Raw genomic sequence first — 15037 nt, 5'->3', positions numbered from 1 at the left:
ACCATCACTAAGTCTCCCGCTTGGAATTATTTCTCTCTTCTTTTCATATCTACTCTATGTTTGTATTTGCCACTGCTTTCCTACAATCTGTCTTTGACATCTTCTTGTAGTCTTTGCATCTACTCTACAAACTCTTCAGCTTTTGCACTTCTTGTCTCCTATTTACCCAAATTTCTGAGCTCATACACACCCCTTGGATTCATCCCAAAAACAATATGAAATGGACTCATTCCAGTACTTTGGTTTGGAGTGTCATTATAAGCAAACTTAGCCTGAGCTAGTGTTAAATCTCACTGCTTAGGATTTTGATACACTAAACTTCTCAATATGTTTCCCAAGCTTTTGTTTACCACTTTGGTATGTCCATCTATTTGAGGATGGTATGCTGAACTGAAACTGAGGTTGGAACCTAGTTTCTTCCAAAGAGTTCTCCAGAAATGCCCTACAAACTTTTTATCTCTATCAGACACAATACTTACAGGCAATCCATGTAATCTTACAAGTTCTGGAAAAAAATAGATTAGCAATATGTGTTGCATCACTAGTATTCTTACATGTAATGAAATGTGTCATCTTTTAAAATCTATCTACCACAACATAAATGGAATCATCCCCCCTTTGAGTTTTAGCTAACCCAAAAACAAAATCCATGCTAATTGCATCCTAGGGTTGGTCTGGTATTGGCAATGGCTGGTACAATCCTGTATTCTGGCTTCTCCCTTTATCATGGTGACATATCCTGCACTTCTCAACAAATATATTAACATCAACCTGCATCTTTGGCCAATAGTAAAAAGAATTTACCTAAGCAAAGGTTTTGTCTTGTCCAAAGTGACCAGATAATCCTCCACTGTGTTTCTCCTTTATTAGGTTTTCCCTCATAGAACATTTGGGAATGCACAACTTGTTGACTTTAAAAAATAAACCTCCTTGGATAAGATAATCTAACCACTGACTTCTGTTATGAACTATTGGATTTTGTACTGTTGTATAAATATCTTCGAAATCTGCATCATCTTTATACATTTCAACCATTTCTTCAAATCCTACAACACCAACTTTTAATTCTTGCACAATGAAATTTACCTTGCATAAAGCATCACCAACTTTGTTCAACTTATCACTTATGTGTTTTATCACAAAAGTAAAGCTCTGCAAAAGCTCTACCCACTTGGTATGTTTCTGGTTCAATTTTGGTTGGTTGTTCATGAACTATAATGCATGATTGTCAGAATACAATATAAACTCTTTTGGTAGCAAATAATGTCTCCATTTTTTTAAGGCTTTTACAATATCATAAAATTATTTATCATAAGAAGAATAATTCTTCTTAGCTTCATTTAATTTCTCACTAAAGTATGCTATTGGTCTCTGTTCTTGACTCAAAACTGCTCCAATTGCAACTCCACTAGCATTTGTTTCAACTTGAAATACTTTTTCAAAATTAGGTAAAGCTAAAACTGGTTTCTCTGTGATTTTCGTCTTCAGCAACTTAAAATTCATGTTTGCTACTTCTGTCCACTTGAATGGTTGATTAGTCTCCTTGATTTTTTCAAGAATTGGTGCACAAATCCGACTAAAACCTCTGATAATTTCTTATAAAAACTTGCAAGACCATGAAAGCTTCTTACCTCAAATATATTCCTTGGAATAGACCAGTTCCAAATTGCTTGGACTTTCTTTGGATCCATTTTCAACCCTTCTTTAGAAACTACAAATCCCAAGTAAATTAATTCTTCTTTCATGAAACTAAATTTCTTCATATTTATTAGTAGTTTCTCTTTCTACAGAGTTCTTAAAACCAATTTAAGATGCTCTAGATGTTCTTCTTTACTTCTACTAAAAACTAGAATATCATTAAGATAAACAATAAAAAACTTGCCTACATATTCCTTCAAGACTTAATTAATCAATCTCATGAACATGCTAGGTGCATTAGTGAGTCCAAAAGGCATCACTAACCTGTCATACAACCCATTGTTTGTTTTAAATGCAGTCTTCCATTCATCTCCTTCTCTAATTCTTATTTGATGATATCCACTCTTCAAATCTATTTTAGTAAAATACTTTGACCCACTCAAACAATCCATCAAATCATCCATGTGTGGTAAAGGAAACCTATACCTTATAATGATCTTGTTTATGGCTCTTGAATCTATACACATACGCCATTCACCTCCTTTCTTTGGATTGAGTACTATTGGTACAACACATGGACTAAGACTCTCTCTGATTTGTCCCTTATCCATCATTTCTTGCACTTGTTTTCCAACTTCTGCATTCTCTTGAGGAGTTAACCTGCATGTTGCTTTGTTTGAAAAACTTTCTCCTGGTATTAGATCAACATGATGACTAATACTCCTGATTGGTGGCAATGCATTTGGCAAATCATTGACAATAATATCAGCAAAATCATTCAATAGAGTTTTGATTTCTTCAGGTAAATCATCTAAGTTTCTAGAAGTAAAAATTACCTTAGGTCTCCCTATGATAGCAAAATGCATTTCTTCAACTTTTCCAACCTCTTGGAACAACTCCTTTCCACTCATCAGCATAACACTGTTTCCAGGTGCTCCTTTGTCAGCGTCATCCGTCAATGGCAGCAGTTTATGTATATTTCCATCCTTCTCTACATTATAAATATTTTTCCTCCCATCATGAATAGCTTTCCGATCAAACTGCCAAGGTCTTCCCAACAATACATGGCATACATCCATTGGCATTACATCACACAATATCGCATCTTTATAAGTACCAATCTGTATCTCTACCTTGCATTGTTCTATCACAATGATGTCCTTTCTACAACCATGACACTTTGTAACTGTCTTCACTAATCCTAGCTTGTGCACCATCTCTGTAGAAACAAGGTGTTGTAGCTCCGATACCACTTGTTGTAGCTCTGATACCACTTGTTGTGGATCTGATCCAAAAATATAAGATAATAGAAATAAACCCAAGAATAATAAGATCCAAATATAGAAATGCTTCACTTTATTAATCAAAACCCTTATTGTAGCTCTGATACCAAAACATATATGAGAATAGAGATAACCCAAGAATAACAAGATAATATGGGGTACCAAGGGAGGTACCCAAGGTAATAATGTGATGATGATGATGATGATGATGATGATGATGGTTAACGTCCACTCAGACCAAATTGGTCTATCGGACCTACAATTTTCTTAATTTTTACTTGTCTGGCTCCTCGTCTTTCTTGGCGAGATTGGTGTTGTAGCTTTCTTTCTTTTCTCTACGGTCTTCCAACTTCCTTTGTCTTGCACCTCCTTCATCTCTTCTGGTTCTCGGAACATTGGTGTCTTAGCTTCACGATCTATTGTGTTCGTTCTTCTGAAAATAGTCGGAGATGAAGATTTATTTTCTGCGGTATTCAAATCCTCATAACTGTTGATTTGTTGGGGCGGGCTTTCTCCTTGCTTGTTTTGAGAGTTGCTTCCTTCTTCATTGATTTCTTGTGACTCATTTTCTCTAGAATATTCTTCTTCTTTGATGATAGTGTAGTGTTCTTTTTGTGCTCCTTCCCACCATGTAGATCTGTGGTGGTTTTTTCTAGCAAAAATTTTCTCAGAGGCTTTTGGGCAATTTTTGGCTAGATGCCCCGTCTCAAAGCACGATCGGCATCTGAAGAGGACACTTTCATAATCAAGCTTCTGGTTCCACACATAGTCTTTACTTGTTAGGTTTATTTCAGCTGGGAATCCGGCGCTGAAATCCATTTCCACACAGATGCGTGCATAGGTGGTTCTGGCATATTCCTCTGTTTCTGGGCACCTGCAGTAAAATTTCCCAATTGCATTTCCGATGGCTTTTAGCGAGGAGAGATTCCAGAGATGTAAGGGTAGGCTTGGCAATCTCACCCAAACTGGTGCTGAGGTTATCACTGCTGTAGAGGGATCGAATGATGGGTTCCATGGCTTCATGAATAGGCCTGATTTTTCCCAAAACCAAGGGCCGGAGTCTAGAATACATTGTCTACTTTCAGTATTTTCAAAATCTACTATAAAGAAACCTCTAGCACAGGGGTAGATATTAATTTCATCAGAAATGATAAGCTTCCATACCTCCGAGATCCAATTTTGGAGTGCTATGAGCCGCGGCCAAAAACCATTGAACTGGCAAATTAGGGCACTTTCGGAGAACTTCAAAGCTTCATCGAGTGAGTCCTGGACCACTTGGATAGTGGGAGCTGGGGCTTCACTCACGATATGGGCAGGAGATTGCCCTTCAGAGGCGGATGAGCCACCAGTTATTTTTGCGAAGCTCGGAGCCATATTTTACTTGCTCGTAGAACGCAGCCGCAGAAAAGGAGAACCGAGACTTCTGAGATCCGCAGAAGATAGATCCACCACCGAAGAAAGGTAGATCCGCAGAAGAGAGATCCACCACCGAAGAAAAGTAGATCCGCAGAAGATAGATCCGCAGAAGAGAGATCCACCACCGAAGAAAGGTAGATCCGCAGAAGAGAGATAGAGCCGCAGATCTATACGAGGAGAACCGCAGAAGAGGAGAACCGAGACTGATAGAGCCGCAGAAGAACCGAGACTAATAGAGCCGCAGGAGAACCCATATAAAAATCCGCAGAATTTCCTCGCAATAATTATTTCCAGTTGACTTTGGAACCCATATAAAAATCCGCAGAATTTCCTCGCAATAATTATTTCCAGTAGATCCGCAGAAGAGAGAGAGCTGCAGATCTATACGAGGAGAACTGCAGATCTATAGTTTATATCTATATGAGGAAGCCGCAGATCTTAAGGTGGTTAACCCATGGGCCATAGTAATAAATAAGGTGGTTAACCCATGTCATGTAAGGGACCACAAGTAGTTAATAATAATGTAATGGGCCCATGGTATTAGTTGATGGTATGAGGAAACCATGGTAATGATGCATGGTATTGTATGTATGAGGCCTATATAAAGGCTAGAGACTCCACATATGAAGAGGAAGAGAAGTATTCTTGTATGAACAGGCATATGGCTTGTGGAGTATTCTCCTTCCTTAAGGAGTGAATGTATGGTGTTGCCCTACCTTAAGGGTTTTGAGATTAATAAAGAATCATTTCATCTTATTTCTGGGTTATTTGCATTATCTCATATCTTTATCAGATCTATAGTATTTCTAGGTTAGATCTACAACAAGTGGTATCAGAGCTATAACAGTTGGTATCAGAGCTATAACAATATCTTGGGTTTATTCTATTATCATAATATCTTTGGATCAGATCTACAACAAGTGGTATCAGAAAACTTTCTTGGGCAAAACGTGGAGAATTTTTTTTTCATTTTTGCAGGGTTTCTGGGGCGGCGAGTTGCAAGTCAGATCTGTACGTTTTGGTGAAAGATCTATAGAATCTAATTGCAGATCTGTATTCCTTGTGAAAAAATACCCAATTTCAAAAAAAAAAATCAGTTGAATCGGAGTCCGGATGAAGGAGATATCGCTGATCTAAAAATCAGTGGGGTTGTAGACAATTTTCAGGGCAGCGAGTTTTGCGGCGCAGATCTAGAAGCCCTGGTGCAAGATCTGCAAAATCTAATTGTAGATCTGGATTCTTTGGGAAAAAATACCCAACTTCAAAAAAAAATCAGTCGAATCGGAGTCCGGATGAGGGAGATATCGCAGATTTAAAATCAGCTCTTTTTGCAGAAATTTTGGTTGACGCCGGGAGAGTAGCAGCGCAGATCTGAAATTTCAGTGTCTGAATTAGGATTTCTATCACATGGGCAGATGCAGAATGGTTGTTCCATTTCCAAAAACAGGTTATAATAGAGATTCTAAGAAATATTGACGAAACTATGACATTTTCAAATTTTCGCCAAGTAACTGAATTTTTTCCCAAATCATTCATGGCTTCTAGCAAGGCTCTATACTTTACAGGAAAAGATGATGGTCCTACTATTGAAGAATACATAAAACACCATAAGTGGGCATGGAAACAAAATTGGACGAATTCATGGTGGTATGGTTTCAAAGATGAGGCTTCCAAATGGTATCTCTCACTTGATAACAAACAGTTGACCAAACTCTCAGATGCAGAATTTGAAAAAGTACTTTTAGACAAATGGTCTCGTGCTAGAAAAAAGGAGAATGAACCACATAAAGGGTTATTTCCTACTAGTATATCTTTATTGCAGGTTCATGGATTGATTCAGAAAGAGAACATCATTGTTTCTATCAATCCTAGTTGTGAACATAATTTTATCAGTGTTAATTTAGCAAAAAAATTGCAAGTCCCAGCAAAACAAATTGAACATACACAGGTTGATAATGAGAATGTTCAAGTGTACAAGGATTTGAAGATTTCTATGGATAAATATGTGTTGCATGGTGATTTTTATGCTTCAGAGATGGATAATATGGATGTTGTTTTGGGATATCCTTGGATGGAATCCGTGGGTACTATCAATATTAATGTGCAGAAGAAATTCCTGAAGCTATGGTATAAAAAGAAGAAAATTACATTACAGGATATTTCCATCCATAAACAGGTAGAGCACATGGAGGCTGAAGCAGAAGATGTTCAAGGGACTGACATATCAGATGATGAGCCTTTGATGATCGACAATCAAACACAAACAGAGGCTGCAGAAGAAAAGGTTACAGGTGATGATACATCAGAGGAGGGCTCAGTGGTTGAAGTCATATTGACAAAGAAGACACCACAAGAGGCACCACAGCAGGGTGAAGTCAAGCAAAAGCCATCGTGGGTTAAAACTTCAACATATCATCACCCACATCACCCAGCGAGACAACCATCAAGATGGAAACCAAGTCGTCACATGACGGATAGTGAGGAGAGAAGATCCACCCACTGCACATCAACACAGAAGAGCTGCCACGGTCAACTTCCATCTCAAGCGAGCGAGGCACCAACGAGATCGAGGGTTCACCTTTCTCTTGGATGGCTAGATGCACGTGCATGGTATCAGTGGACTACTCTTTTGAGTAGATCTTTTTATTTATGTTCTTCCCATGTTTCGGGGACGAAACATGCTTAGGGGGGTGGAATGTTATGTACCTAGGGGGGATAATATGGGGTACCAAGGGAGGTACCCAAGGTAATAATGTAATAATGTCATGGGCCATAGTAATAAATAAGGTGGTTAACCCATGTCATGTAAGGGACCACAAGTAGTTAATAATAATGTAATGGGCCCATGGTATTAATTGATGGTATGAGGAAATCATGGTAATGATGCATGGTATTGTATGTATGAGGCCTATATAAAGGCTAGAGACTCCACATATGAAGAGGAAGAGAAGTATTCTTGTATGAACAGGCATATGGCTTGTGGAGTATTCTCCTTCCTTAAGGAGTGAATGTATGGTGTTGCCCTACCTTAAGGGTTTTGAGATTAATAAAGAATCATTTCATCTTATTTCTGAGTTATTTGCATTCTCTCATATCTTTATCAGATCTATAGTATTTCTAGGTTAGATCTACAACAAGTGGTATCAGAGCTAAGATCTGATCCAAAGATATTATGATAATAGACTAAACCCAAGATATTGTTATAGCTCTGATACCACTTGTTGTAGAACTGACCCAGAAATAATATAGATATGATAAGAAAATATAAGATAATGCAAAGAAACCCAAGAATAATATGAAATGATTCACTTTATTGATCAAACCCTTAAGGTAGGGCAACACCATACTTTCACTCCTTAAGGAAGGAGAACACTCCACAAGCCATATGCCTGTTCATACAATAATTCTTGACTCTTCATATGTGGAGTCTCTAGCCTTTATATAGGCCTCATACATACAATACCATGCATCATTACCATGGTTTCCTCATACCATCAACTAATACCATGGGCCCATTACATTATTATTAACTACTTGTGGTCCCTTACATGACATGGGTTAACCACCTTATTTATTACTATGGCCCATGACATTATTACATTATTACCTTGGGTACCTCCCTTGGTACCCCATATTATCCCCCCTAGGTACATAACACAAGGTTATCAGTGCTTCCACTGTCAATTATCACTTTACAACATTTACCTTTGGATTTGCATGTAGTTCTGAATAAACTCTTCCTCTGAGCTGGTTCTCCAACCTCTTTCTCTGCCATAAGAAATACCCTTTTCAACAATAGGGATTCTCCTACTTCAAGGGATTCTTCCTTTTCTATAATTTGAGGTGTTTCTTGCTTTGCCTCAACCACATTCACATTCCTCTGACTTTTTGTTCTATTATTAGGACAGTCCCATGATCCATGTCCCCATTCTCCACATGTGTAACATTGAATATCTCTTCCTCGATCTCTTCCTCTGGGTGCAAACCTTCCTCTATTAAAATCTCACCTCTATGGTGGTCTACTACTTGAACTTCCTGCTTCATTCTGATGTTGTTGAAACCTTGGTCTGGTAGTTCCTCTACCTCTTACTAAACTTTTCCCTCTATTTCTCTGATTTTGTTTTCTCAACATCTTCTCTTCTGCTTTCAAACCTGCTTGATAGGCATCTTCAGTGATCTTTAGACTCAGCAAGATGATCTCATCCTGTATGTCATATCTTAAGCCATTGATATATCTGGCTACCTTCTCCATGTCATCCTCTGCATGTCCTTCTCTAATACTCAATCTATAAAACTCTTCTGTATATTCTTTAACATACATCCCTTTTTGCCTTAAATTTTGTAACTATTTGAAAATGTTTAACTGATAATCTTTTGGCATAAATTTAGCTTTCATTTTACTCACCATTTTGTCCCATTACTTGATCTTGGACTTTCCTTTTCTTGTTCTGGATGTTTATAGTTCATCCCACCAAATAGATGCATGACCCTTCAATATGATAACTGCAAATTTCACCTTCCTTTTGTCATCAACCTCCTCATAGTCAAAATATTTGTCCAATGAACTGATCCAATCCATTACCTCTTCTGCATTGAGACTCCCTTCATACACAAGAATTTCCACCTACTTTAGCCAACATCTTGATAACTTTGGTAGTTTCATTTTCCTCCTCTTTTTCTTCCTTAGAAGATTCTTCTGTAGCACTCGCAACTCCTTCATCAGGTGCTCTCCTCTGAGCAATATCCATTGTGTCCGTCCTTGTATGCAGAATCTGGATCTCCTCTAGCAGAATTGCATTTGCTTCAGGTCTTCATCGACCTATGCCAGCTCCCCTCCTCAGTGGCATGTTTACTGCAGTCAACTCAATCTCTGTGCTCTGATACCAAAATGACGTAGGAGGTTGATCAAAATAAGGTGGTAGTCTTAAAAATAGACTATTGGTTACTTTATAACCAATCAGATGCATTCAAGCAGATTCTATACGTGGTTAACTTTATCCTGAGGGTCCCACGTTTCCCCTAAACACGTCGGTCCCACGTTGACTTTCCCTTTTTAAACATACACTAGAATCTACGTCGCTGAACTCCTCTCTCCAGATCTAACGATCATCACTCACCCCAATCAACAAAACAATCCGGTGATCCTCCACCGTTGATCAAAAGACACTTGATCCAACAGTTAATAATGATATTGGACGAGCTACTTGTGCAATGTTTAACCGCCCTTACGGAGCCGATAAGAAATATAAATCCTTGATCTATAGATGTTTGGGTCCGATTTTGAAGTTAAAGTTCGATCACTTTATGACCCGATATCCATTGGATACAAGAGGCCATCAAATCTACGACTTGCAGGACTTTAGCTAGCACATGGTTTATAATGGCCTTAGCTCCCACAATTGACTCTGATCTAAGAGGTTGAATATGATATCAACTACTAGGAGCGAGTGCGGCCCCCACAGTTGTTGATCACCATCGATCTAGAGTGTGGCCCCCGCACTTGCTGATCACCGTCGATCTAACAGATCTATCGATCTGACGATCCAAATCTATTCCTCCGTCATTCATACTAAATGATCATGATTAACACATAAACACTGATATTTACAATTAAAGTGTGAAAACAGGGAAAATAGTCGGTTAAGTTTTAGAACACAGATACACATAGGTAAACGAGAGTCTTCACCAGGATTAACACACAGTCCACACTGAATCAATTTCTTCAATATAATAGTAGTTACAGAGTCTTGGCCCTCTCGGCTCAATTACAACAATTTATCTGAACTCTGTCTCAATATCAAAACCCTATCTATCACTCAACTCTCGCCTCTCACTCAATTCTCAATCATCTCAGCTAATCCCCTTCCATTACATTTTCTTCTCTTTTATGAGTCAATTCCTATTCTAACTGTACTAACAACTCGATCCCTATTTTAATCAATCTAACAATCAAATCTCTATTTTTAAGCTCTATTACACACCTATACTAACAACTTATCCCTTAGTCTAAAATAAGACAATTTTTTAATTATTACAATAATGAAGTAAAGATAATTTTCAAGAGATCTAACCCTCTCTACCAAAACTGACTTTTTACCACTCGCGTCATTGAAATTCAATTGATTTAGCCACAAAATGTGAGCAAACCATCACATTGCTGGTTAAGTCTAGATGCTCCTGCATCATAAACACTCTCCATGAATCAAGTTAGACCCTCAACTCGAATTAACTGAGCCAACTAAGTCAAATTAACTTAGTTGACTAATACAAGTTGTCATCAGATGTGGAATTACAATTCTATTCCTAATTTAATTCAAGGACAAAATTAAATTAGGATTTAATTGTTTCATTTTCAACAGAGTCAAGTGGTTTTGGAGGACCACGACACCACCATTTTCGTTCGGCGATTTATAACAAAATTCTATTTCAAAACATCCTAAAGGTACATACACCTAAACTTATTTACTTATCCCCTATTTGTCTATACTATCATGATTGGGATAATGCTACATCATTAAAGGCTTTTCTGGTGGGTATTCAACATGGTGCACTAGTACCAAATATCCTAATAAGTATACCCTATATTTTCCTTATCTTTTTTTTTTGTAGCTAGACCATTTTCTTATGAGTGCACAACTAGTTACGTCGGAGAAATTCGCCTTGCGGGTGTGAGGGTTTATCCTCTATCATTTTTGTTGTAGTGGCTTCCCAGAAATTCGGCTAAGTTGAAGCGTTATAACCCCAACTCATTGCCTCCTCCAGGTTAGTGCCACTCATTTCATCAGGCTCTATCAAATGCGATGACTCCCTTGAAATTTGTATGTTGTTATTCTGATTGGAAGAATTTGTTCTTTTTTCTTTGGCAAGAATCTCCTACTCAATCCTCTCATTCCCAAATACTTTCAATCCAATTATTTATTAATTAATCACATTATTTATTTACATAAACATTTCAATGTACTTCATTGTTTTTCAACACACTAACATAACTAAGTCTAAATAAAGAAAAACAACATTACAACAATGGGAGAGTATTACAAAGTCAAAATGTTTACGTAATATAATAGCATCTTACAACATCTCTTTTAAATAACACCTTAATACAATAAAAATAACCAATTATTTTTATATATAAAAATAAGGAAAATTTAGTTTAACCTTTATCCTTATCAAGTAGAGAAGCTCATTCTACACCCTAGTATGATGTGTAACCCCGTTCGTCAATCATAAAGTAGAAATTTTGCTCATATAATTTTTTTTAAATAATCTAAAAAATATATATAAATAACTATGCAAAACAAAACATTTACATAATATTTGCTGAAAATTACAAATGAAAAAATTAGATTCCTCTCAACTCATATTAAATCCTTATTTAAAATAAATCTATACTAATTAAAAACCATAAATACCACATCCCATTAAAAACCATAAATGCAACATCCCATGCTCCACCTATTCTAATCCCTCAAAATGAATGTGCACTTCGAGACTCGAACAACTAATCTGAAATACATTTTGTATGCTCCACCCCATTCTAATCTCTCAAAATGAATGTGCACTTCGAGACTCGAACAACTAATCTGAAATACATTTTGTATGCTCCACCCCACTCTAATCCCTCAAAATGAATGTGCACTTCGAGACTCGAACAACTAATCTGAAATACATTTTGTCTTGTCTTGAATCATTGGACAAAGATAAAATTCATTTCGTAAATGAACGCCATGCTCTAATATACAATAAACCAAACCATAATGCGAGATCCCTTGCTCCATCATGTTCTAATCCCTCAAATTAAACGTGCCCCTTGATATTCAAGTTGCCAGTAGTTTAACAATGATTCCTAATTATACACAAATATCTTAATATAAATATCCAATTATGACATGAGTACGTATATTAAAATAAATGTATTTAATGTAGGAAAGTTACCTAAATCTCCATTATTTGAAGTGGTACCAGCAGACAACGAAATGGTCCTATGGAAGACATGGAATGTCATGACTATTTTAACAACCTCAGTTACGTGCATGCATGAATGTATGAAACCAGACCAACCATTCCGAACTCCAACATAAAATAAAGTCAAGGTGATGATGTAGGCAAGGTTTTTCCAATGTAAAAGTACCTCCACGTTCCCAGTTAGAATCTCAAACTAAAGACAAAAGTCATTACGTCAACAAGTGGCATGTGCATCAAATCTCTATTATTATATATGGAGGTAGAATTAACTATGTTGTGAAGTTGTTGTTTTCCATAATATTGAAAGCCACGGTTTGTGTGGCCTGTTAATTTCCCATACAACCAACGTCACATATAGCGGTGATAAGCATGTCATAGACCACGTAACTCGCACGACATCACATTAATTCATTTCTCGTCCAAATACACGCTTCAACATCGTATACAACTTTTAATCCTCCAACCTGGCTTTTAAAATATACGCTTTCATCTTTTCTATGTCTACTGTATTAAAATATATTTCACTATTATACTTGCATGGCTAAAGTATTCAATTTTGTTGGGTAGTTTTATTGGGTATTAGTTGGTTTTTAACACAAATATATGTTGCATTTTTTATTTTTTAATATTAAGAATTTAATTTTTGTTAATTTTTATTATTATTTAAATTTATTTATTTGTAAAATAATTGCTTGATGTTTATGGAGAACATGAGCAGACCACATTAGAAGCCTGTAATACTAGGGAGGCCACCAGGGCCATGAAAGACCAAGAGATTGACTAGGTTGCTCAGAGGATGAACAACACCTTCAGTAGGGGGGTGATGATGAGCCTCATAAATGGGTAATTATATGGGCTCATTTTACCTCCTAACCTAGTCAAATCAACCATTCTCTTAGCTTATTGTATGATTTTCTGATTATATTTATGCTTATAGGGTGAGTTGAATTAGTTATTATGCCATGTGGTCTAACATCTATTTAATGCAGATTATTGATGGATTTCGAGGTCAAAGTCAAGGATCTAGTGGTCAAACTGCAGAAATAACTCAAAGTAGACAAAGGAGAGGACTTATAGGAGGGAACCCCCTCATTTATTACTCCTCACTTCGAATTCCCTTTCATTCAGCTCAGAGTACAAACAGCCGAATCATGCACTAAAAAGAGGAAGATGATTGACAGTTATCTTGAGTTTTGGGAGCCAAGCCTCCCTGACTTTAAGGAAGTTGTTGGTAGCTTCATATGTATAAGTAGAGAGGCGTAGGGCCCCACTAGGGTTGACTTTTTTGCTTGTGTAAACTTTGCTCAAATTTCGAGCTTACTATTTTATGACAATTTTATGTAATCTTGCTATTTTCAATAATGAATATGGAATCCTTTTCGAGCTAGCACTGAGTTACCTCAAAGGGTTGAAGCTCTTGGGTTAGGTCCCAATCCAAGCATCCAAGCTTCTCTTTACTTGTATTTGTATGCTTTACTTCAATTTGTAGATTAGTTTGCTATTAGATGTATTTCTCTTATGGTTAAGAATAGGTTGCTTTTGATGATTTAGTAGCTTGCTTCCATTTGTGCTTTCTATAGCAGGTTAAGTAGTGATCAGAGAATATTCAAAAGGATAGAAATAGTTCCTTCGCCTCTCTTCCTCCCTCTGGGACCATGATTTGAGGCAAAGACTCTCTTGCTGCCCCAAAAACACAAATTTTCCTCATTCCTAGGACTTCTAGTGTTTGCAGCTCTCTAGTAGGTTGATAGTCTAGTTTTGCTTTGCTTTATATCTTCTTTATCATGTTCACTTCCTGATTTGCAATAGTCCTTTTGCATGCTTTCCTTTCTTACAACATTTCCCAACATTTCCTTCTATACATCATAGTTTAGGCCATTTTAATGCAAAACTCTGTTTTTCCTAGGATGCACTCATTTCATTGGTTGCTTGATTTTCTTGGTTGACTGTCAGTTTCTATGCAGCAGATCTCTTCCAGCAGTAGGCTAGCTTACCAACAATCACACCCTCCATCTAATCCATGCCCTATAAGTCTCCCAAACCTCACCTCAATTCTGCCCTAGTTTCCTTCATTTTTCATAGAACTTCTTCCTCTCTCCTTAAGCAAACCCAATCATATTTCTCTCTCCTGGTGATTCATGGTAGACCTTAGGCACCCTAAGACCTCATTCCAACCTTCATCCCCTTTTCCACCCACTATCACACCCTCAAAACAACGAAAATTACTCTCTGCCTCCTCCTGTAGGCCTCATGTAGTTTCCCTATTTTCCTCCTGTAGTTTGCGTGTGTCCTCCTGTAGTTTTTCTTGTAGGCTTTCTTTTGAAGGCCAAGTGTGGGAAAAGCCTCCAGAAGGCCAACTAAGACCTCCTAGGAACCATCCACACCATCCTACATCCTCCCAAGCTCCAAAACCACCCTCTAAGGCCACCTGTTTGTTTCCACACTCACACACAATAAATTAGATGCATGTTAAATTCACATAAAAACACATAAAAATCCAAAAATATGTTTTTTGCTTATTTAATTTCAGAAATAGCATGGTTAGATGTCGTTTACTTCCTTGAGTAGGTAATCGCATTTCTTTCATGGTTTTCATAGTGTTTTTGCCAAAAGTAGAATTAGCTTATTAATTACGGTGTACTAGGTTTTGATTTACATTCCAGTCATTCTCCTTTCTGCAGCTAGAATAACATCTGTAGAGTAATCTTTCTTTCCTTTCATCACACATAGAGCTT

This window comes from Pinus tabuliformis, chromosome J (genome assembly GCF_031772625.1).
Source record: "Pinus tabuliformis cultivar Carrire ecotype Pingquan chromosome J, CPIR1, whole genome shotgun sequence".
NCBI classification, from domain to species: domain Eukaryota; kingdom Viridiplantae; phylum Streptophyta; class Pinopsida; order Pinales; family Pinaceae; genus Pinus; species Pinus tabuliformis.
Note: the sequence above shows the minus strand (reverse complement) of the source record.